Source organism: Diplotaxodon limnothrissa, linkage group LG6 (assembly GCF_057381915.1).
Source record: "Diplotaxodon limnothrissa isolate DT_005_m linkage group LG6, D_limnothrissa_male_GT1.1, whole genome shotgun sequence".
Lineage (NCBI taxonomy): Eukaryota > Metazoa > Chordata > Actinopteri > Cichliformes > Cichlidae > Diplotaxodon > Diplotaxodon limnothrissa.
This window is the reverse complement of record NC_140601.1, coordinates 2983678-3009425: the sequence shown is the minus strand read 5'-3', so window position 1 is coordinate 3009425 and position 25748 is coordinate 2983678.

Genomic DNA, 25748 nt, shown 5'->3' with positions numbered 1-25748 from the left:
TCCTCATCAGAGAATCCCATCATGCATTTCACTCCAGTGGTCTTGCCCTGTCAGAGTATAACAAGCTCTCCTCACCACATAGCAGCCCATACAAAGTCACAACAGGCAAACAGTGCTTGACACAGACACAGTATACAGTATACACAGAGTAGAAACATATACACAAACAGAAAAGTACAGAAAAAAGCAATAACTAGTAACTTAATACTTAAGATAAAACCTAAATTAGTTTTCTGTACAGTATAAGTTCTGCACAAAGTGACTAAAGAAAATAAGCAAAGAACGAGAAAGAGAGAAAGAGAAAACTGTCTGTTGTAAATGCACAGATAACTTACCAGTGAAAAATGTTGTTCATAGAGTTCAAGAGTAAATCTTCCAGGAGCTGATGGGTCTGTCCTCTATCTTGCTCTAGAAGAAAGTCAACGGTAGCTGTCGACAGCTTTCAGATTATACTATTGTTTCGATGCTGCTGTCAGCAGGATCAAAGCAGATGTTTGAATAACAAGGACTATATCAGCTGCAGTTGAGGTCACTTAGTTGATGTTCTGGGTGATTCCTCAAAAGGTTCCGGTACTGTCACACTTTTATGCTGTGATATTTAGATGTTGGCTAAAAGCATTACAGGCAGGTCAGTTCAAGTCAATTAGACTCAGATAGAAGGAACTGTTCCACCTTGTCTCAGTGTCTTGATATAGACAGTTTTAGGCACTTTTGGATGTCTTTCAAGCAACACTGTGCAAGCTGAGAATCTTTCTTGCTTCAGTTTTGCTAACACTGCATTGTGAATTGTGAAATAAGCCCCGTGCAAACAACAAGCTGGAGTGTGTGAGCAACCCAAGAGAAGATTCTGGCATTTCTTCCGTAAGCTTTTTCATATAATTTCCTTTGTCTCAATTAAAGAGGAGTGGGAAAAGGAATTTGGAATTTCCCTATCGGAAGATTTTTGGCAGGAGGTCTTACGCAACATAAATACGCTCTTTATTAATTCCCATCATTGTTTGATTCAGTATAAAATTGTACACAGGTTACATTACTCAAGGGAAAGACTTCACAAAATGTACCCAGACTGCTCTCCCCTCTGTGAAAAATGCATGACACATTATGAAAATCTGTTACATAGTTTTGCACTTCGTCCAAGGCTTCAGGGTTTTTGGTGTGACATTTTTACTTATTTGTCTAATATTTTTAAAAACAAGATTGATCCAAATCCAACAGTAATTATCTTTGGGATTTCCAAAGAAACACAAAGTTTACAACATTCTCAAAAAAGGTTTATGTCATATGCACTTATTATCGCAAAGAAACTGATCCTGCAGCTTTGGAAAGGCAAAGAGGTTCCTGTGTTAAAGATGTGGCTTGCAGAGCTTACAAATACTCTTCACCTTGAAAAAATAAGATATACCATGAATGGCAATGTGAAAGATTTTGAACTAATTTGGCACCCTTTACTTGCATATCTTGGGAAAATATTAATTTTTGGCAGATCGGGGCCCATTTTTTTTGTTTTTTGTTTGTTTGTTTGTTTTGTCTTGTTTTGTTTAGAGAAAAGGGGCCATAAGTTCTGTTAACTTGTAACAACTGTGATACTTGCTTCTAATAAAAGATAATTGAAGCAATATAATTTCCTTTGTCTCACTGAATCACATGCACTTTCACCAGCAGAACATTCAGAATATTAACCTCCTAGGACCTGGCATCCACATATGTGGACATCACATTTTGGGTTATTTAGACCAAAATACTCCATTTTGCTCTACAGGGGCCTGATATCCACTTACGAGGACATTATACTGCTAGTGTTCTATCGAAATTTTAAACGGATATCCTCATATGTGGCTCTCATTTTTCTTAAAAACAAAAATCAGGTTATTCTTTGTTTTTACATTTGTAACCCACTCCTGTGTAAGTACACCTCACTCTAGGTTCGGGGAGGAGCTGGACATGAGTGCAAATACTTTTTTTACATATTGCGAGTGTGAAGTGGATGAGCCTTCTCTGATTGGTAAGCCAAAGGCTATGTCAATGGGCAACCGAGGTTGTCGCCCAAACATGAGCTCGTAGGGTGAAAACCCAGTGACCTCTTTCCTCGTGCAGTTGTAAGCATGAGTGAAAAGATTGACGTGACAAAGTTTACTCACGCCACTTTGTCTTTTGTTTGGCTTTTAGGGTACCCAGCATACCGAGTAGCGTGCGGTTAAAGCGCTCCACTGGGTTTCCTCTGGGATGATATGGGCTTGTTCTGATTTTCTTTATACCCAGTAAGGTACAAAGCTCCTTAATAATCTGTGATTCAAAATCGCAACCTTAGTCACCGTGAAGACGCTCTGGGAAGCCGTAATGAACAAAGAACTGCTCCCACAGACATCTAGCAACAGTTGTGGCCTTTTCTTTTGTAGGAATGGCAACAGCGTACTTAGTGAAGTGCTCTGTAATAACCAGAATGTCTTTTGTATTATGACTGTCTGGCTCCAAGGACAGAAAGTCCATGCAGACCAACTCCATAGGTCTGCTAGTCTTGATACTGACAAGGGGTGCAGCTTTTTCTGGTTGGCTTTTCCTTTTAACACACCTTGAACAGGTTTTGACTTTTAGTTCAATATCATATGACATTTTTGGCCAATAAAACCTAGCTCTGGCCAACTCAAGAGTACGTTCCATTCCCATGTGTCCCATTTCATCGTGAAGGGAACTGAGTACAGATGATCTTAACACATAGGGAAGGACTAGCTGATACACAGTTTTGTTGTCACACTGCCGTCTCCTGTATAGCACGTTATTTTTCAGTTCAAAACGAGTCATTTCTTTTAGCATCAAAAGAAGTTCTGGCGACTCTGACTTTAGGCTCTCACAAGCAGAATTCCCTGATTCTGGTAATAATTCTGTTGATTGCAGGATCTGTTCGTTGAAGTTCAGCTAATTTAGTGTTACTGTATTGTGGAATTGTGGGAAAGCTATTGAGGAATTCCTCATCTTCACCAAAGTCAGATGGAACAACATCTGGATGGACTGCAAGTGACTCTATGAAACAAGGAGAGAGTGGTGATTCCCTCTGTACCAAAGCATGGTGCTGACAAGTTGCCTTAATGGCATCCATAGGAGCCAAGTGATGTGAGATGAATTCCTGAATCCTTAAACTTTCATCTTGAGACTCTCTGTCATTTGTCAACTCTCCATGTGGTCTCCTTGACAACCCATCTGCATCCTGGTTCTGCTTTCCAGCACGGTATTTGATGTCAAATGAATAGGTGGATAGAGCAGCTAGCCAGCGGTAACTGGTGGCGTCTAGCTTAGCAGTGGTAAGTAGTATGTATCGAAGCGGATTGTTGTCTGTTATCACTGTAAAAGTGTTTCCATACAGGTAGTCATTGAACTTTTCAGTGATAGCCCACTTTAAGGCTAAGAATTCCAGCTTATGGGCTGGATATCTGGCCTCACTACATGACAATCCCCTGCTCGCATAAGCAATGACGCGACTCTGTCCATCTTGCTCCTGATACAGTGCAGCACCAAGCCCGGTTGTGCTAGCATCTGTATGGAGGATGTATGGCAACTTGGGGTTTGCAAATCCCAGGACTGGAGCAGTTGTCAGCTTTTCAATGATGTGCTCAAATGCAAGTTGACAAACTGGTGTCCATCTTTGTCCAAATGGTTCCTTTGGATTGAGATATTTGGAGTCAAGTTTTGTTCTGTCCTCACTAGATGTGGGCGTGATTTAGCTTATCCAGTTTGACAGACAGTGAACAGAATGAGAAGAAGAGAATGCTTTGAACTGAGATTCTTCTTTACTTCGATCTGCATCTCCAGTTTACAGGCCATGTTACTGAGGCTTCTTATACATGGTATCCTTTATCCATTTTCATTACTCTCCTTTCTCTTTTCTTTTTGTAAAACTAAATAAACACAAAACAGATAATTACCTTCTCATTCACTGAACATACATAATGTACCAATTGAAACTTAGTTTTCATGACAACCAGCAAAAAACATAAATCTTAAGGTTGCCTAAATTAAACATAAACATCACCTTCAGTTAACTAGCATTATTGATCATAGCAAGTTAGCAAACACATGCTAATATACAGTCGCTAGCACACAAGTAGCTTTACAAATGAGTAATGACCACACAGCTGAAATAGTAACTCAGTATATGCACATTACACATGCATCACAAATCAGATAGTTAAGGTTATAGTATGTAATGAAAACTTACAGGCATGCGTGGGCAAAAGTTTCACCTCCACTGAGCACTTGTAGCAAACTAGCTGGGCATAACAACTTCCCAAGTACCAACTGTGGCCACAAGAGGGTGCCAAATCATACAAACAAAAGCATATTACCACATTAAAGTTATACCAACACACTCCCCGCCTGGTATAAATTATTTTATACCACTACTTCTTTTACTTTACTTTTTAGTTTCCTGTATACCTCAGTCTTTCTTTTCAGTTTCCTTGGGGAACAGAAGGATGAGCTGAGAAACTGGACGTAGGTAAATCCGTGGAGCACCTTGTTTCACAACCCTAACCTCCACCTTTCTGATTTTATTATCTTGACTAGGAATGTTCTTAACAATGAGACCAATAGGCCATTCATTTCGCTTGGTTTGGTCATCCTTCAGTAAGACAATGTCTCCGACTTGCATGTCCCTGTTGTCATTGATCCACTTCTTTCTGGACTGCAGTGTTGTCAAATATTCTTGTCGCCATCGTTTCCAAAAGATGTCGGCTAGACATTGGACATGTCGCCACTGTTTCCTGTATAGGTCTTTCAAGTCAAACACCCCTTCGGGAGCAGACACAACATTTGCTTTCTGAGTAAGAAGCATTGCTGGTGTCAAGACTGTCGGTGACTCTGGATCTGTACTCACCGGAACCAATGGCCGAGCATTCATAATTGCCATCACTTCTGCCATGAAGGTGACAAGGACTTCATGAGAAAGACGGGTAGGCCCAGACTGCAGCAGCATGGCATCTAAGATCCGACGAGCAACACCAATCATTCTTTCCCATGAGCCTCCCATTTGGGATGAGTGTGGTGCATTAAAGGTCCATGAGCAGCCTTCATTACTAAGGTAATTTCGGACCTCTGAGTCATCTGTAAAGATCCTTAACTCTCTACAGGCACCGACGAAGTTGGTTCCACGGTCAGACCTGAGAACCTTGGAAGGTCCTCGTATGGCAAAAAACCTTCTTAAGGCGTTAATAAAGCTTGAGGTGGACATGGATTCAATCACCTCTATATGCACTGCTCGTGTTCCTAGGCACGTAAACAACACTGCCCATCACTTGTTTTCTGCTATGCCTCCTCTTGTTCGTCGTGACACTACACTCCATGGTCCAAAGACATCTAGACCAACTCTGGTGAACGGGGGTTCTATGGAAAGCCTATCCTCAGGCAAGTCAGACATCTTTTGCTCTTGAGGCTTTCCTCTGAGTTTGCGGCATATGACATATCCATAGATCAAGCTAGAAACCAGCTTTCTTGCGCCAATTATCCACAAACCGGCTGAGCGAAGTGCCCCCTCAGTTAAGTGGCGACCTTGGTGGGCAACTTCCTGGTGATGATGTCTCACTAACAAAGTTGTCACATGGTGTCTCTTTGGGAGTATGACTGGGTGTTTTTCATCATATGGAAGGTCAGCTGAAGAGAGCCGTCCACCTACTCTAAGCACTCCATCCCGATCGATAAAGGGGTTCAACCTCCACAGAGGACTTGCTTCGGAAATTTGTTTCCCTCTCTCCAATTGTCTCACTTCTTCCGTGAATACTAACTGTTGAACACTCCAGATCACTCTAAATTTTGCCTGTGTTTGTGGATTTTGAGGGACTTGTTTTGAAAGCCTGGACCTGCATCGTGCCACGCTGATGAGCTTCGCCATTCCATTTATCAGAGTTTTCCATGAGGAGAACCGTTCAAATCTCTGTGGACTGAGAGGTCTATCAGTAGCCTTAGTTGTCAGGGTGCTGACTTCTGGGCGAATCTCTGCATAGTGCTGTGGTTCAACAAGGTCAAACTTACTTAATGTCACTGATGGGGATACCTGTTGTTGGGCCTGCTTTAGGAACTGAGGACCAGTGAACCAGCTTGTTTTGTGCAGGAGACTTGCTGCAATCGGCCTTGTTGCGATGTCAGCTGGGTTGTTTTCTGTTGCAACATAATTCCACTGTGTGCATGTAGTGGACTTCCTAATTCTGGAGACCCTGTTGGACACATAGATGTAAAACCTTCACGAAGCATTATAGATGTAGCCTAGCACAATCTTGCTGTCTGTGTAATACCTTACGGCATGCAGCTCAAGGTCCATCTCCTGACAAATGAGCTCTGCCACCTCTGCAAGAACTGCAGCACACAGCTCCAATCGGGGGATGGTATGTGCAGGCTTGGGTGCTAGCTTGGATTTACCCATGACAAACCCAATGAAGCACTGTCCTTGTTTATCAATAGCTCGTATGTAGGCAACTGCTGCAATAGCCATTGACGAGGCATCTGAGAAGACACAAAGCTCTTGGTGCTGCATGGAGGACAGAGAAGACGGAATATAAGGCCTGGGTATGTGCAGAAGCTCTACCTCTGACAGGGAGTCTTTCCATGCATTCCATTGTCTTTCTTTGGCAGGTGGAAGAGGATCATCCCATTCACATGGTTCTGTGGTAAGTTCTCTGATGAGGGCTTTGCCTTGGACAGTGATGGGAGCAATAAAACCTAACGGGTCATACAAACTGTTGACTGTAGAGAGTATGCCTCGCTTAGTGAAGGGTCTTTCTTCCTTGGAAACTTGGAAGGTGAAAGAATCTGATTCAAGACTCCAGCTCAGTCCAAGGCTATGCTGAACAGGAAGAGGATCTGTCCCTAGGTCTAGGTTTTTCAGGTCCTTGGCCAGATCATCAGCTGGAAATGCATCCATTACCTTGCTACTGTTTGAAGCAATTTTGTGTAGCCGTAAATTGGACTCAGCTAACATCTTCTGTGTTCTTTGAAGAAGACTGATGGCTTCTGTTTCTGTAGGGAGTGAAGTCAGACCGTCGTCGACATAAAAGTTTCTGGTAACAAACTCCCTTGCATCTTTGCCGTGCTCTTCCTCGCCTGCTTGAGCTGCTTTTCTCAGCCCATAGATCGCCACAGCTGGTGAGGGGCTATTGCCAAACACATGCACTGTCATGCGGAACTCTGTCACATCTTTTGTGAGGTCATTTTCTCGGTACCAGAGAAAACGTAGGTAGTTCCGGTGATCTTCCCTTACAGTAAAGCAGTAGAACATCTGTTCCACATCCGCAGTTATTGCTATAAGCTCTTTTCGAAACCGCAGTAGCACTCCAACCAAAGTGTTGTTCAAGTCTGGACCACTTAAAAGGACATCATTCAATGACACCCCCTCGTGTTTGGCGCTCGAGTCAAAAACTACCCGTATTTGTCCAGGCTTTTGCGGATGGTATACTCCAAACAATGGAAGATACCAGCACTCTTCCTCAGGCTTCAAAGCAGGTGCTAACTCTGCTTGCTGACTGTCAAACATCTTCTGCATGAACTTAACAAAGTGATCTCTCATGTCTGCCTTCCTGTCGAGACTCCGCTTGAGAGTATGCAGTCGTTTGAGAGCTTGCTGGCGGTTGTTTGGCAGTCGCTGCCTATGTCTTACAAAGGGCAGAGGCGCGACCCAACTATTAGAGTTGTCTTGGTACATCTCACTTTGCATGATCTTGAGGAAACGTTCATCTTCCAGTGAAGGTCCGGGTCTCTCATCGTCTTCGCTCTTGATGAACACTGTATCACCGAGGTTGTCTGTTTTGACCCCGTGATAAGTATCCATGTGGCTTTGAGTAGTGCATCTCTGCTGGACTGTTAACAGCTTTTCCTTTGCATTCATACTGTTGAAGCACGGGCTGAGATATGATGGTCTCCCATTGAGCAGCACGTTAGTTTTATAGGTTCTCACAGCAGAGCTCGGCTTATGCGTGCGCCCCAAACAGACATCTCCTATGACTACCCAGCCAAGGTCGAGCCGTTGAGCAAATGGAGCATCTGCTGGTCCATTGTGTTGTTCTCTCACTTTATGCAAATTCAACACATCCCTTCCTAGGAGCAGAAGGATTTGTGCGTCTGAATTGATGGGAGGGATTTTGTGTGCAATGTCTTTCAAGTGAGGAAAATGTTGTGCAACTTCAGAAGAGGGTATCTCAGACCGGTCCTCTGGAATCATATCACATTCCAGCAATGGAGGTAGAGGTACCTTGGTGTTGCCATCAATCGACTCTATGATGAAGTGTTTGGCTCGCTTTCCACTCATTTCCATTATGCCTGAGCACGTCTTGAGTGTGTATGTCTCTGTGTTCCCGTCCACCTCGAAGATGTCAAAAAACATGGATCGTGCGAGAGAGCGGTTGCTCTGATCATCTAAGACTGCATATAGTTTGATTGCTTTCTCTCTCTTGCCAGAAGGATAAACCAGAGCTAGACAGATTTTGGCACAAGACCTGGGGCTATGCCAATCTCCACAGACTTCAGTGCACATGGCTTTAGCTGAGGTTGACACTGGCATGGCTTGAGGCTCCCCGCCATGCTTTCCTGTCTCTAGTGGCAGTCTGAAGTCGTGAGGGGGTGGGCCTGGATGCAAAGCCGAGATGTGCTTGTCGCTTTCACATTCCTTACAAGTAATTTTGGCTGTGCAGTTCTTTGCTAGATGCTTGGTGGATCCACAACATCTGAAGCATATGTTCTTCTCCTTTAGGTAAGCTTTTCTTTCTTCAAGAGACTTACTACGAAAACTGCGACATTTCCTAAGAGGGTGTGGTTTCCTATGGAGAGGACACTGCTTGTCTGGGTCATCCCACTTATCCAATTCACTTACCCCCAGTTCACATGACACATCTGTCTTTCTTACTGATATCTGTGTTCTGTTGTACCTTATAGGTCATTCAGCTTTCCCTACTCCTGTCGAGAGAAAAAAGAAGCTGGGATCATTCCTGATTCTCGCTTGTTCTCGTACAAACTGGGAAAAGACAGAGAAAGGTGGGAAGGCAACGTTGTGGTTTGTTTTGAACTTGGATGCACATGAAATCCACTTCTCTTGCAATGTGTGTGGTAGTTTCTCTACAATAGGATTGACACCACGTGCTGTGTCGAGAAAAGCGAGCCCAGGTGAGTGCCCTTCTGCTTTGGCGAGTTCCAGTTCAAGTAAGAGGTCACCAAGTTCCCTCAGCCTGCTGTTGTCTTTGGCAGATATTTTTGCAAAGTCTTCCATTTTCTTAAAGAGGGCATGTTCAATCACCTCTGGAGCTCCATATGACTCCTCCAAGCGCTGCCAAACCATTTCAAGGCTTGCAACAACATTATAAATTTGCGCAGCGCTGACTCTCCTTGCTTGCTCAGACGACTGTGGTCCTAACCATTTTATAAGGAGGTCAAGTTCCTCTCTAGGTGACAAAGACAAGTCCTTGATTACATTTAAGAAGGAGGATTTCCATGTCCGGTAGTTTTGGGGTTCGTCGTCAAATTTCTGTATAGTAGTTGACACAAGCTCTCGTCTCATTAAATATTTTGCCACATCTGTTATAGCGGATGAGTTATTGTGGGTAGGTGGTATTGGCGTGAGTGGTTCAAACTGATGTGCTGGACTTGTGTATGTCCCATGATCGTGGTGATCGCTGGGTGGATGTTGCGGTCTAAGCTCCTGATGTGTGAGGTCCTCCTCTTTCCACAAGGGTGCTTTGGGTAGAGCCACAGATGAGCTTGGATATCCTTTTTTAAGGTATGGTGATGACTGTGTGTTATCTTCAGCAGGAGTATTTTCTTGAATATTTTGCACGTATGACTGTCTGTCAATGTAATCTTGAACTCTTTGCTTATAGTCTGCAGGGATGATTGGGAGTTGTCCGCTTTTCTGGGAATTTTGTTCCTCCAGCTGAACAGCTGCCTCTAAGACCTGTGCTTCAGCTGATGCAGCAGCAGCCATTTTCTTCACCTGTAGAATATGCAGCTGTGCTTGGATTTGAGCTTGTTGTTTCATAGCTTCCGCTTCTTGTTCCGCATAAGCCAACTGCGCTTGTGCAGCCTCTGCCTTGGCACGTGCCCTGAGCGCTGCAACGCTTGCTGTTGACCTGTTGGAAAGTTTTGAGCTGGAACAGAATGATCTTGTCTCCAGAGATCCAAGTGTCTCTACCTGCTGGGCTTGGTTAGCTGATGGCTCAGACATTGTGAATACAGTAGCCGCCTTGAATGGTGAAATCTGCTGAATTGTATGCCTTTTTACTGTTCTGTCCTCACTAGATGTGGGCGTGATTTAGCTTATCCAGTTTGACAGACAGTGAACAGAATGAGAAGAATAGAATGCTTTGAACTGAGATTCTTCTTTACTTCGATCTGCATCTCCAGTTTACAGGCCATGTTACTGAGGCTTCTTATACATGGTATCCTTTATCCATTTTCATTACTCTCCTTTCTCTTTTCTTTTTGTAAAACTAAATAAACACAAAACAGATAATTACCTTCTCATTCACTGAACATACATAATGTACTAATTGAAACTTAGTTTTCATGACAACCAGCAAAAAACATAAATCTTAAGGTTGCCTAAATTAAACATAAACATCACCTTCAGTTAACTAGCATTATTGATCATAGCAAGTTAGCAAACACATGCTAACCAAGATGGCGCCGCGTATGGTCGCCCTGGTGCTTCAGTGCGTTACTTTTGTTTTGTTTTTGTGCATTTCTTCTGTGTCTGGGCACTCCTCTGGATACTCGTACACCAGAGAAGAGCTCCTTAACTACAGGACTACAACGCCTGTGGATTTATTTCCAATATTTGTCGCATCTGCGGCAGATTTACTGCTGACTCTGACCAGGAAAGCGAGACGCCGAAAGAGAGGGAAGCGAGCCGGCGCACTCGTGCGTTTGAGGAGACGCGGACTGCGAACTGCTCTTCCTGGGATCTTCCTTTCCAATGTACGCTCACTCGGGAATAAGATAGACGAACTGGCCCTGATGAGAAGCATGAACAGAGACTTTGCCTCCTCCTGTGTCTTATGTTTTACGGAGTCGTGGCTCAGTGAGAACATCCCAGACTGCGCGCTCAAGCTGGAGGGCTTCCATCTGCTGCGCGCGGACCGGCAGGCCGCTCTCTCCGGTAAGTCCAAAGGTGGAGGTCTCTGCTTCTACATCAATAGTGGCTGGTGCACAGATGTGACAGTGATTGCTCAGCACTGCTCTTCCTCTCTGGAATATCTTTTTATCCACTGCAAACCGTTTTATTCTCCGCGGGAGTTTGCTTCATTCATCCTGGCCGCTGTTTACATCCCGCCAGACGCAGATGCGCAGGCAGCTCAGTGCGCACTCGCGGAGCAGATTCTCCACACGGAGCGGACATTCCCGGACTCTCTCATCATTGCTCTTGGGGACTTTAACAAAGCCAATCTGAGCCATGAGCTTCCGAAATATAAGCAGTATATTAAATGCCCGACCAGAGAGGAGAGGACATTGGACCACTGTTACAGCACGATCAGCGGGGCCTATCGCGCGGTGCCCCGCGCTTCACTCGGACTTTCTGACCACGTCATGATCCACCTAATCCCCGCGTACAGACAGAGGCTGAAGCTCTCCAAACCTGTCGTGAGGACTAAAAAACTGTGGAGCAACGAGGCTGTGGAGGAGCTTCGCACGTGTTTGGAGACCACAGACTGGGACACATTGAAGGCTGCTTCTAACAGCTTGGACGAGTTTACGGACACTGTCACCTCCTATATCCACTTCTGTGAGGACAGCATTGTGCCATCACGCACCAGGGTGAGTTATAACAATGACAAACCCTGGTTTACTCCTAAACTCAAAAAGCTGTGGCTGGAAAAGAGAAAGGCGTTCAGAAGCGCAGACAGGGTCTGCTACAGAGAGGCCAAGTACAGGTTCACTAAAGAAGTGGACATTGCTAAACATCAGCACTCTGAGAAGATGCAGCAGCAGATCTCAGAGAATGACTCGGCCTCTGTGTGGAAAGGTTTTAGGAATATCACAAACTACAAGCCTAAAACCCCCCACTCCACTGATGACTTGCTCTTAGCCAACACCCTTCACGACTTCTACTGCCGTTTTGACGAGCCATCAGGCAGCCTTCACACCTCCAACGGCCCCAACAATAGAGGCACTTTGGACACTAATTCCCCCACCTCTCCCCCCTCCATAGAGCCATCACCACCTTCAAACTGTTCACCTACAACACCCCCCTCCTCACCCCACACAAAAGAGGATTTCACACCACCTCCTCCCACCACAACTCTTCATATTCATGAAGCAGATGTGAGGAAGCAGTTTAAGAACCTGAATGCTCGGAAAGCTCCCGGCCCAGACGGCGTGTCTCCTGCCAACGAGCTGGCCCCAGTGTTTTCTGGCATTTTCAACTCCTCACTGCAGGCATGTCATGTGCCTGCCTGCTTCAAGTCCTCCACCATAATCCCTGTCCCCAAGAAACCTAAGATCACTGGACTAAATGACTACAGACCCGTGGCTCTGACATCTGTGGTCATGAAGTCTTTTGAGCGCCTAGTTCTCTCCCATCTCAGGACCCTCACGGCCCCCCTCCTGGACCCCCTGCAGTTTGCATATAGAGCCAACAGGTCTGTAGACGACGCCATCAACATGGCCCTACACTTCATCCTGCAGCATCTGGACTCCCCAGGAACCTACGCCAGGATCCTGTTTGTGGACTTCAGCTCTGCCTTCAACACCATCCTTCCAGACCATCTCCGAGACAAGCTTTCCCAGATGAATGTGCCTGACCCCATCTGCCGGTGGATCACTGACTTCCTGACGGACAGGAAGCAGCATGTGAGGCTGGGAAAGAATGTCTCGGACTCCCGGACCATCAGCACCGGCTCCCCTCAGGGCTGTGTTCTTTCTCCTCTGCTCTTCTCCCTGTACACCAACTGCTGCACCTCCACCCACCAGTCTGTCAAGCTAATCAAGTTTGCAGATGACACCGTTATTGGACTCATCTCGGACGGGGATGAGTCTGCCTACAGGAGGGAGGTTGAACGTCTGGTGTCCTGGTGCAGCCACAACAACCTGGTGCTGAATGCCCAGAAGACAGTGGAGATTATTGTGGACTTCAGGAAGCACACAGCCCCACTCCCCCCCCATCATCCTGACTGACACCCCCATCACCTCTGTGGACTCATTCCGCTTCCTGGGTACCACCATCACCCAGGACCTGAAGTGGGAGCCCACCATCACCTCCGTCATTAAGAAAGCCCAGCAGAGGATGTACTTCCTGAGGCAGCTGAAGAAATTCAACCTGCCAACACGGACGATGATGCAGTTCTACACTGCAATCATCGAGTCCATCCTCACCTCCTCCATCACCGTGTGGTACGCTGGAGCCACTATCAGGGACAAACAGAGACTGCAGTGTGTTGTGCGCTCTGCTGAGAAGGTGATTGGCTGCAGACTCCCATCTTTGCAGGACCTGTACACCTCCAGGACATTGCGGCGTGCAGCTCGGATTTCAGCTGACCCTTCTCACCCTGGACACAGTCTGTTTGACCTGCTCCCCTCAGGCAGGAGGCTCCGGTCCATTCGCACCAGAACCTCTCGCCATAAGAACAGTTTCTTCCCCTCTGCTGTTGGACACATGAACAATAACCATATGACTGTTCCCGCTACTAACACATGACCCTACGCTGTGTTCACTGCATCATTCCATGATTGGCACTGATCACCACCTGCACTCATGTATATATCTTTCAACGTAGCACTCTTAATTCTTATTCTCATGTATATATCTCATGTATAGCTCATGCACATATCTTTCTACGTAGCACTTTGAATTCTTATCCCTACTTTTATTTTTTCATGTCTATTTAAGTGCTATTTATGACACTATGTTTGCACTGAAGCACCGCAGCAATTTCCTAATGTTGTAAACCTGCTCAACATTTGGCAATAAACCCCTTTCTGATTCTGATTCTGATTCTGATTCTAATATACAGTCGCTAGCACACAAGTAGCTTTACAAATGAGTAATGACCACACAGCTGAAATAGTAACTCAGTATATGCACATTACACATGCATCACAAATCAGATAGTTAAGGTTATAGTATGTGTAACACCTGCTTAGTATAGTAGGGTTAAACTTATAGACTAGATTCGAGAGGAGTAAAATAACTTTGAGAGAATTGAGTGTTGAACAGCCGGCAGATTTATTACAATGTTACAGTGGTGCAATAACCCAATGTAAACAGCATAGAAAATTAACAGAAAATCAACAGAGAAGAGCGCTCTTTTGAAAATAACAACAAAATAAAATAAAATAAGTAGTCTCTTTAGACCTGACTCCTGATGAGCAGGATATTGGGAGTTCAACTGTTTCCCAGAGAAACAATCCGTATCAAGTAAGCAGTTTTTGTTCTTGCTTATCTGAAATCCTGCGATTCGAAGTAATTCAGACTGTAGCTCTACTCCTGCATCCAGAACAGTTGGCCACACTGCTTTTGGATTCGCCACGAGTTTTCACAGGGTCTGGCTCGCCATCCATATCCAGAACCACTTCAGATCCAGGATCACAAAAAACCAGTCTGCACATACAGTACAGAGCAATAAACAAAATAGTTCTTAACAGTTTTTCTAAATAAAATGAGATCTCATAAAGTTTTCAAAATCAAGTACACTGTTGTTTTAACATTGTTCTGTCTCTATGAATTCCATTTGTATTGCTTTACAGCATTACAATCAATTGTATTTATATACCCCTTTTTAAGGCATATGTAATCATATCATGAAATGTTTGTAACGTAACTAGTTTTAAATGGTAAATGGACTAGTTCTTATATAGCGCTTTTCCACTCTTCTGAGCACTCAAAGCGCTTTACACAACTTGTGCATTCACCCATTCACACCCATTCGCACAAGCACAACTGACATTCACACACATTCATACTCCGATGAATGCATCGGAGAGCAATTTCGGGTTAGTATCTTGCCCAAGGATATTTGGCATGCAGACTAGGGGAAGCCGGGAATCGAACCACCAACCTTCCGATCAGTAGATGACCTGCTCTACCACCTGAGCTACAGCCACCCACTTATTTACATGTATTAACCTATAACTGAAATTACAAAGTGCAGGAAAGGCACTGGACAACATTTATGGCTAAAAGAAAAGTGCATCCTGCATTAGTTTTGCGCATCTGTGAAGATGCCCAATCAAATAGACAATAAAATAAAATACGACATTCCATTTCACACACAATTCAAGTACTCCGACTGGTTTTAGCTTTTTTTTAGACAATACAGAATTCGCACTGTTGCAGTGTTTACCACATGTAAAATTAGCATAAGTTTTCCTGCTAACTTATCATCTCTAGTAACTCACCGGAATTCCCAAGAAACAAATACACGCTCTGCCTGGTTTTGGTCAAGAGTAAAACACATAAAGGCCTCTGAAAAGTACATAACTTTAAGTTAGAGACTGTTGAAAATACTTTATAACACTTATTTTATACCGAAAGACTCACTGTGTAGCTTGTTAATTGCTCTCGGGTGTCTTGCTCCGTTTTGCCTAGCTTAATGCAGCAACGTGCTTTTGTTGCATTCACTGAACTACGGAAAATCAAAGTGTGTTCAAGGGGTGTCGGAAATAATAATACCGGGTAAAAACAAGAAAATACTAGTAACCATGTCTATAGGGGTTACATATGTAATGAAAACTTACAGGCATGCGTGGGCAAAAGTTTCACCTCCACTGAGCACTTGTAGCAAACTAGCTGGGCATAACAACTTCCCAAGTACCAACTGTGGCCACAAGAGGGTGCCAAATCATACAAACAAAAGCATATTAACACATTAAAGTTATACCAACACAAGTTTAGTGAGTTTTGCCCCTTTTCTTACTGGTGGGTAGCCTGCAGTAAGTTTTGTTAAGGGCTTCACAATCTTTGAATAATCTTTCACAAACCTCCGATAATATCCGGAGAATCCAAGGAACGACCTAAGTTCCTTTAAAGTTTGTGGTCTTGGCCAGGTCTTGAGTGTTTCAATCTTTTGGGGGGTCTGTTTCAATGCCATTTTGAGAAACAATGCGTTCAGGTACACACCGGCTCACCCTTTGGCGGCCGCTTATCGGGGCCTGGAGCCTGGGGCTCCTCATCTGCCCTCATCTGGGACTCTCCTCAGCTCTCTCTGGGATAGTGGCGCAGCTGCCCCTCTGTTGGTCTTCCTTGGTCTCTTGTGTTCTGGGGACCTCTGGATGTCTGAAGTCTTGATGTCCTCCATACCTGCTTCATGCCCTGGAGGACGGGGCTGTGGCCCCCCCACACCCTCTAGCAGATCATTACATGAAGGAACCTTTTAAAAAAACAAGCGCGTCCATGCTCACAGGTGTACACACGGGTGATCACACCCACAAACTACACCCTTTTGGGCTCCTACCTCAAAGCACACTGTGTTCTGTTGATCTTGTGTGCTGCACAATAATGTTTAATATTTAGTATTTACTGTCATATTCCCATATATCATTGTGATGTTGTTTATTCTATTACTCTTGTTCTCTTCTGCTTGTTTTCTTTTTTCTTTCTCAACAGGTGATCCAGGTGATCGATATATGCATTTTCTTTTTCTTTTCTTTTTTTTTTCTGCCCATTCTGTTGGTTTTTGTTTTTTGCCCTTCTCCCCTGTCCCTCTTCTCAGCTGTTTCTCTTTCCCTCTTTCTTTCTCCCCTTCTTTCCCCCAGTAAAGTCTGTCCCATATTCAGTAAGTGAAAATAAAATAAACAATAAAAGGTGAATCAAATGGACCATTACGGCAAGGCTGGGATGGTCAATTTGGTAAAGTAAATCCGTTGGGCATCTTTCTTTGCCTTTAGACAATAATTCTGATGGCAAAAAACCAAACGGGACAGGCGCAAAAAAAAAAAAAGGAAAAAAAAAAAAAAAAAGAGAAACAATGTTTCCCAGATAGCGCACTGATGTTTGGAAAAAACGACACTTCTCTGGTGACAACTTGAGGCCATTTTCTCGCAAGCGATTCAGGACGTTAGCAAGCCGCATTCCTTGCTCCTCTAAAGTTTTGGAAAAGACAATGATATCTTCTAGGAAAACAAGTACTTCTCGCAGGTTTATGTCACCCATGCACTTTTCCATTAAGTGCTGGAATGTGCTCAGCGCGTTGGTGATCCCCTGCGGCATCCGATTCCACTCCCAAAAACCTAATGGACACACATAAGTGGTTTTATGCTTGTCACTCTCATTCATTTCAATCTGGTAACATTACCCAATCTCGATGCATAAGCATCCTTGATTGTTTGCATGTTTAACTTCCTGTTATCCACCCACAATCGAACATCACCATTTTTCTTTTTGACAACAACTATGGACGAGGCAAATGGAGACTCCGACTCGCGAATGATGCCAGCCTCCAAAAGCATTTGGAGATGACGTCTTACGGCCTCATAGTCTTGTGGGTGGAGAGGACGTGGTCGATGCTTAAATGGGGTTTCATCCTTGAGTTTGATGCAATGTTTTACTTTTGTTGCATGGCCAAAGTCAAGGTCATGATGGGAAAAGATGTCAGAGTAGGTGTTCAGTTTCTGGGTTATTCTAGCTTTCCACTCTTCAGAAAGTGGAGAATCGCCAAAGTCAAACTTCAGATTTAGGCTTGTGTCACTATTCTGTTTGTTTGTGGAATCTGCAGGTTGTTGTTGACTTAAACAGCTAGCAGATTGAAGTTGACTATTTGGAATGTTTTGGATCGGAAGTATATCTTGTGGAACACTGAGTTCAGCAATGACACAGTTGGTTGGCAAGATGATATCATGGTTGGTTTCGTTTCTGAGTACAACTGGGATTTTGCGTGGGGCATAAGATGGAACGGTAATGAGACGACTGTCAATGAATATTCCACCTGGAAGAGATGAACTCGTAGGTGGCTCAAGTAATGCCCACTTTTCAGTGTAAACATCACTGACACTTGCAAAACCTTGCAGGACAACTTTCTGACCAGCAGGGATGACATTTGAGTCACTACCACATAGTTTGACTAGGCCAATTTGTCCTTCTGAGTTTTGTCTGTGCCTGATCTGCAGGGTTTTCAGAACTTGATGGTAGCCAGAGTAAGGATTGGCCATGAAATGAGATTCACTGAGAAACTGCTCATATAGTGGGTCAAGAGTGTTTGTACCAATCAATACTGGTATGTCACTGTTAGAGCGAACATCTGGTACAATCAGGGTGAGAGTCTCAATCTCTGGTTGAGAGGAAATGAACTCTTCAGGAAACTGCACAGTTAAATGTATTTAACCTGCATATGGTACTGTCTGACCATTAGCTCCTTCTATCTCCAATATGTCACTGATTGAATGTATAGTTTGGTCTGATAGGTGCTCGTTATAGAATGACTGGGACACGGTAGTCACTTGTGACCCAGTGTCAAGCAAAGAATTACATTCAACCCCATTAACCTTAATGTTGGCTGTGCTCTTACTTCCAACCAGCCCTTTTGGCGGTTTCCTTGTCTGTGCAAGCTGGTGTTGCTTCAGTGACAATTTCGATTGGTTATTGTGGTGAGAAGTGGGACTTCTACATTCATCTGTTCCCATTTGTCCCTCAACAGGAACACTTCTTAGTTTAAAGAAGAGTTGTCACCTGTCAAGTTGTCTTTATCTGTCTGTCTTTTAATTCTTTTCTCTTGGTACTGACTAGTGTGGGATTTGGGGGGTCATTGCAGTTGTTAGCAATATGTCCATCCTCACCACATCGAAAACAATACCAAGGTTTGGGTCTTTTGGCAGGGACAGGCTTAACTAGTGGGTGCTTTTGAGAAGCTGCTCCCTCTTTTTGTTTGTTTTTTTTTCTTTGTTGCCTTATCATCATTTAGCCTGGAGAAATAGTTTGCTGCTTTATAAGAAAGCCCTCCGCAAAGCCAGAACATCTTACTATTCATCACTGATTGAAGAAAATAAGAACAACCCCAGGTTTCTCTTCAGCACTGTAGCCAGGCTGACAAAAAGTCAGAGCTCTTTTGAGCCAACCATCCTTTTAACATTAACTAGTAATGACTTCATGAACTTCTTCACAAATAAAATTTTATCATTAGAGAAAAAATTACCAATAATCATCCCACAGTTGTAATATTATCTACAGCTACTTTTAGTACCATTGATGTTCACAAATTTAACAATCCAATCAGGGAACAGATGGATTTGGCAGTTGGAGAGGTGCTTTATGGAGCTTTATGGAGTAGACGTCAGCCAATCAGAAAGCACGCTGTCCTCTGTCCACCATGCTGGATTCACCACTACAGGGCATAGAGAACCATGAGTTCTCATACACAGAGTTTCAGGGACCACAGAGTTCCTTCAAAGCTTTGTTTAGTATATTGGCACTGTGATTAATGGGGAAATCAATGTAGACACAGAAATTCCTGATTCCTCATTAGGTGCAGCAGCAGAAAACAGGGTGAACAACCATTTTAGCTAATGGTAACACTGCTAGCTAACTAGCTATCCAGCATAAAGACACTGATAATCATGCTGCTCTGACAGGAGCATTTGACAGACATTCAGTCCATATCCTAGTAGTGTCTTCTCCCTCAGTTTCTCCCACTGTTGGCAGTAAAAGAGGACTGTTAGTTTACCTCTTACTCCAGTTTCGGAACCACAGCACTGTCACTCATGGATGTCTAAATCTTCCGTAGTACTTTCATGCTGATTTACACGTTTATTATGCTAAAAAGAAACTATACCAAGATGGTGTTATACTGCAAATGCATGCTTGATTGCTAATGGGTAATTGCATGAAACATTTGACATATTCAACATCTATAAGCATCAATCTATAAATGCTCCCCTACTCCCACACTTCTTAATAATATCACTCCAGATCAATCCCAGATGTTAAAGTTACGGCTTACAAATAAAGAAGCACTAGTTTTATTATGCTTTTCTGTTTATTATGTCAATTTTTCTGTTCTCATTTGTTCTTTGTTATTAATGGTTAATGTCTCATGTGACCTAGTTAGTTTAAAGCAACACTGGATTTTGTTACTACAGGACACATATGGTGCACTTCTACATATTTATTTCTACTTTCCATTAACAGTTTAAAGAAAGATTTTCCACAACTTTAAGCACATTTCATAGAAACACTTTGTTTGCACACGACAGGTTGCTTTCTTGGTCTTTTTCTATCCTGTCAGTGGAAGTCCAACCATCTTCCACCATCCACCATCCCTGGACCTGTTGAAGTGAAAAACAAACAAGTAATTTATAGATTTACATTTACATCATTGTGTTGACTGCATAAGATGCATGATAACAGTCACAGTTTCTAATTGTGATCAATTTTGTGTGATCTTCACTGCACTAGCCATGGTTCTCCCTGTTCCTCAGACTCGAGGTTGCTCATTACCCATCTACTGACCCCGACTCACACTTTCATCATGTTTCATGACTAAGCACCTAAATGATTTCCCACTGTTGACCTCCAAAGCCCCACTCATCCTACACCCTCTTGCTTTCCTTCATTTATCTTCAGCAGCTTAGTTTTAAAAGAAAAATGAATGTAAATTTATCCCTTTGCTTTATTTGGGTTGACTTGCAGCCATATCATATACTGTATGAGTGACTTAGAGATACCTCTCACTCCATCTCAAATGTAAGGTTTCAGCCCCGTCTGCCTCAGGGACTCCAGGACATACTCCAGGAGATACTGGAAGGTAGCAGCGGCTATGAACAAACCAAATGGAAGTGTAACGAACAGGTACAAACCTTACAGACTGGAGAATGCTGTTGTTTCCTTGGACTCTGCAGACAAGGGAATCTCCCAGTAGCCCTCGGTTAAATCCAGTGTCGTAAAAAAACGAGCAGTGCCTAACTGGTCCAGGAGCTCGTCGACCGAGGGCAAGGGATAAGCATTGAACTATGACACCTCGTTCACCATGCGATAGTCCAGACAGAACTGCATAGACCCATCTTTTTTCACTACCAGAACTATGGGGCTACAGCAAGTGCTGTGTGACTCTTCTATTACTCCCAGCTTCAACATTTCATTAAGGGTGTGTCAGGCACGAACTAACCACAGCCTTCAGTCTATGCATTTTTCCCCAGTATCTAATTTCCACCAGCATCAAGGGATATTTATAAATATCCCCATGCACACACTTCACCTCCACCCACTCTAACTTCAGCAATGCCCCCGGGCGAGCTAGAGGCAGGGTCTGCGTACAGCCCAAAATCCACCAGAGCCTGGCATGTACCCTCTTGGCACCTTACTGGTATGCAGTACGTCTCTCCTGAACTGGGGGAGGGCGTCAGAGGGCCAGCGATGTGGAAAACCTGTCTCACCTCCGTTGGCGGGCAGTCCCGGCAGAGGTGTCTCAGTAACCACACCTCCAGTTCTCCTGCCCCGACGTCTGTGCCACTGGTGAGCTTGGCGTGGGGTCTATAGCAGCCGGGACCTGTGGAGAGAAATCAGAGGAAAAGGGGTTAGTGGACTGGAAAGACCTCAGCTCCACGGCTACGGGGAATGAGGGATTTCTATGTCTATGTTGATTTCCTCATTAATCACAGAGCTAATGTACTAAACAAAGCTTTGAAGGAAACTTACCGTGACTCTCTGTGCTCTGTGGTGGTGAATCCAGCATGGCGTCCAGAGGACAGCAGGGAATGAGACCTCTTGGTCTTCTGCAGAGGTGGGTAGTAACGAGTTACATTTACTCCGTTACATTTACTTGAGTAAGTTTTTGAAAAAAATCTACTTTTAAAGTACCTTTTTTGCACGATACTTTTTACTTTTTCTTGAGTACATTCAAAGTAGCGGACACACGGAAAGAAGAAACATTAAAAACATGGCAGAACCAGTCGTCTACGCTAGAGCTGAAGAGGATGAACACCCTTGGCCTTACATACAAAGGATGTTTCGCTTAAAAGCAGTACAAAAGAACAACTATGTCTTCAGCGTCGGTGTCTTCAGTGAGAGCCAAAACAACAACTTTTCAGCGTGAAAAAACTCAGCTTGTGTAACCTGAGGAAACGGTAAGTTTTCTCTAAATATCTTTTAGCTGTGGTTAGCTGGATGTTAGTCTTATGTTACAGCAGCTGTGTCGAGCTCGAGCTGCTAGTCATGTTTTCGGCGCTATGTTGTAGTGAGATAAGTTTGTGGGTGTTTTGTGCAGCTTCGGCTGTCCTTTTAACTGCTCGCTGGTTAGCTAGCGTGAGCTATAAGCTAACAGCTAGCCTGGTTAATGATGCTAGAGTTCCACGCACATGCAAACAGCTCGTCTCTACTGCTTTAACTGTTAAAACAGAAGGCAATACTGCGGCTGACAGGGTTTATTATGTGAAACAGCAGCTTGTTTAGTTTAAACAGTCTGCATTAAGCTGGGCAAACACTGTGCGATTTTTTTCAGTCGCGTTATTCAGCTCCTGCTCAAACTGTACAATTGAATCTCAGGGGTTAGAAGTTCATAGGTCACGATGTAGGGTCTCACACTATACGGCCTGATGCTCTGATGCGACCTGAGTGCTCAAACTGTGCATTCATAACATGAAGCTTATCATACAAAATCCCTCTCTCTGTCTTTCACTCACTCACACAGGCACACACACACCACCGTCAACTTTGCTAAATTACTAATGAAAAACATTGACCAGGCAGCTGCAATTGAGCAGCAATGTCCATCCAACTCTTTTCATGGTTGTTGTAGTCATGATAATTTTGTGAGGTCACATTGAAAAGCCTTGGATACGGAAGCGTAGAGCTGCCACCCAGGCAAAAGAAAAATAGAAAAGTGAAAAGTATATTGCTCTAACAATATACCTTTCAAGTTTGAACAATATAATATCACGTTATTACAATATACCGACTAAGATGATGGATCCATGGGGTCAGGAAAGCCAGAAGCAGGGCTGGAGAGGTACCTTTCATGTCCATTCACTGGAGGTGTGGCTCTATTGCATGGCGTTCCTCACATCAAGAAGCTGTTGATCAAAATCAATACAGCTCTTCCTGCATCAGGAGCCTGTGAAAGACTTCTTAGTCATGCAGGACTCCTGCCTACCCCTAACTCCTCCCTAACCCCCCTCCTGTTCACTGCCAAACGGTCACAGCTTCACAGCAAGAACCTTGAGAGCCAACTGCTGCTGAAGCTGAACCACCATTTCACTGACGGAAGAAACAATTTATGGTAAAGTGAGCCATACACATATGTACATCCACATAGTGGAAATTTGTATTTGTCTTTTATAATTAGTTTTACTCTGATTTCAGTGTTTATTTGTGAGCGTAGTTTTTATTTGAAATATTCTCATTCTGATGTTTGTATCGCATGTTTTTAGTGTTTTCATATTACATTGTGTTAATCTGTCTATACTTCAGGGTATTTTAGTATACAAAGAACATTTCATAGTTTTGTTAGAATGTCTATTCCTGTGTAATTTTAGCACAGATGTGTTGTTTGTGGGGTTTTTTTTGTTTTTTGTTTTTTTTTTAATTCCTGCTGTCCACCTTGGGAATAAACTTTTCCTGATTATACCTGTTGCATCTCTGTGTCATTTGTTTCTGATTTACTTAATCCCTCCTTGTATTTAAAAGAACCACCCCTAGTATGACATTCTGGCGCATCAGCTGTAGTCATTTATGTTGAAGTTGCCTCGTTCTAATGTTCTCTCTGAGGCTGCTGTAAATGTGAATATGTTTACTGTGGGTTTTTCTTGAAAAAGCTTTACGTTGTGAACAACTGAAATCTTGAAATTAGAATTGTTGTGCCTTATTTTGTGGATCTTTTTACATATATTCCTTTTGAAAATACTAAAATGTGTATATTTATTTAGTTTTGTTTGTCTGATAGCATTTATTTATAAAATAAATCGGACATTTCAAACACTTACTCGCTACTTACTCAGTACTTGAGTAGTCTTTTCACCAAGTACTTTTTTACTCTTACTCGAGTAACTTTTTTGACGACTACTTTTCACTTTTACTTGAGTAATAATATTTTAAAGTAATGATACTCTTACTTGAGTACACTTTTTGGATACTCGACCCACCTCTGGTCTTCTGTTTTCTGATTGGCTGACCACCACTAAGTTTTTAATGACCTTTTAACTTTTACTGACTTTGGAGATTCTCCCATTTTCATACTATTAGACCTCAGTACTGCCTTTGATACCATAGATCAGGGGTCCCCAATCCCAGTTCACGAAGGCCGGTGTCCCTGCAGGTTTTAGATGTTTCCTTTATCCATCACAGCTGATTTAAATGGATAAATTACCTTCTCAACGTGTCTTGACGTTCTCCAGAGGCCTGGTAATGTTTACCCAGGGTGAGATCCAAAACCTGCAGGTACACCGGCCCTTGTGGACTGGGATTGGGTACCCCGGCCATAGATCATAGGATTCTTATGAGCACTGTGTCAGAATCAAAGGGACTGCATTGGAGTGGTTTAAATCTTAACTGTCCAACCCAAGTTTTTCAGTTAGATTGGGGTATACATCATCCTCAAGAGCCTCACTTTCTTGTGGGTTCCCCCAGGGGTCCATTCTTGGTCCAGTTCTCTTTGCTATTTATATGCTCCCCATGGAGTCAATTTTTAAAAAACAAGGCATCCCATTCCATTGTTATGCAGACGACTCACAGATTTACGTTTCAGTGGCAGGTAAATCTGTGAGTCCTCTGAAGGGTTTGCCAGATTGTTTGGAGGATGTTAAGGCATGGATGGCTTTAAACTTCCTTAACTTAAATCAACAGAAAATAGAGGTGATTTTGTTTGGTCCCTGTGACCACTGCGACTTTGGCCCTTTAGAAATTTATAAAAATCCCTTTGCGAGGAACCTAGGAGTGATTTTTGACTCTAATGTAACGTTTGATAAACAGATTAATGCTGTAACCAAGTCCCGTTTCTTTCATCTTCGTCTACTTGCTAAAGTAAGGCCATTTCTCTGTTTTAGAGAACTTGAGAAAGCTATCCATGCCTTCAATTCATCTGGCCTCGACTACTGTAATACTCTTTACTCTGGTGTTAATCTGTCATCAGTTAGCCGTCTACAGCTGGTCCAAAATGCTGCAGCACGGTTACTAACTGGCACATGCAAGCAAGACCACATATCCCCCATACTGGCATCATTACACTGGCTGCCAGCTAGTTTTAGAATTAATTTTAAGATTTTATTATTTGCTTTTAAGGTGTTGCATAGGTTAGCACCCTCATACCTTTCTGATCTTTTAAATTGGTACACTCCTGCAAGATCACTCAGGTCTGCGGATCAATTACAGCTGGCTGTCCCGAGGTCCAGATTAAAGCACAGAGGAGATCGGGCCTTTGCTGTAACTGCTCCTAAACTGTGGAATGAACTGCCCCTTCACATCAGGACCTCCCCAACATTGGACACTTTTAAAACCCGTCTGAAAACTCACTTTTATTCCTTGGCTTTTAATATTATTTCTCACTCAAATCTTCTAATTTTATGATTCTTTTTCTTAACTCTTATCATATCTCTATCCCTATGTTTTTATTTCTTTTAATTATCTTTTAATTATCTCAATTGTACAGCACTGTACAGCTTGGTCAATGGTTGTTGTTTTAAATGTGCTATATAAATACATTTGACTTTGACAACAACAACACAACAAGCCACATTATTTGACAGACAGGATATCCTATCATATTCTAAGAGTGCACTATGGCAAAATGATAAAACAATGTCTCTGTGTAAAACATTTTCCAAATATAAAATCTTCCATAACTATTTGAAAAGGTAGAAAATTAATGATA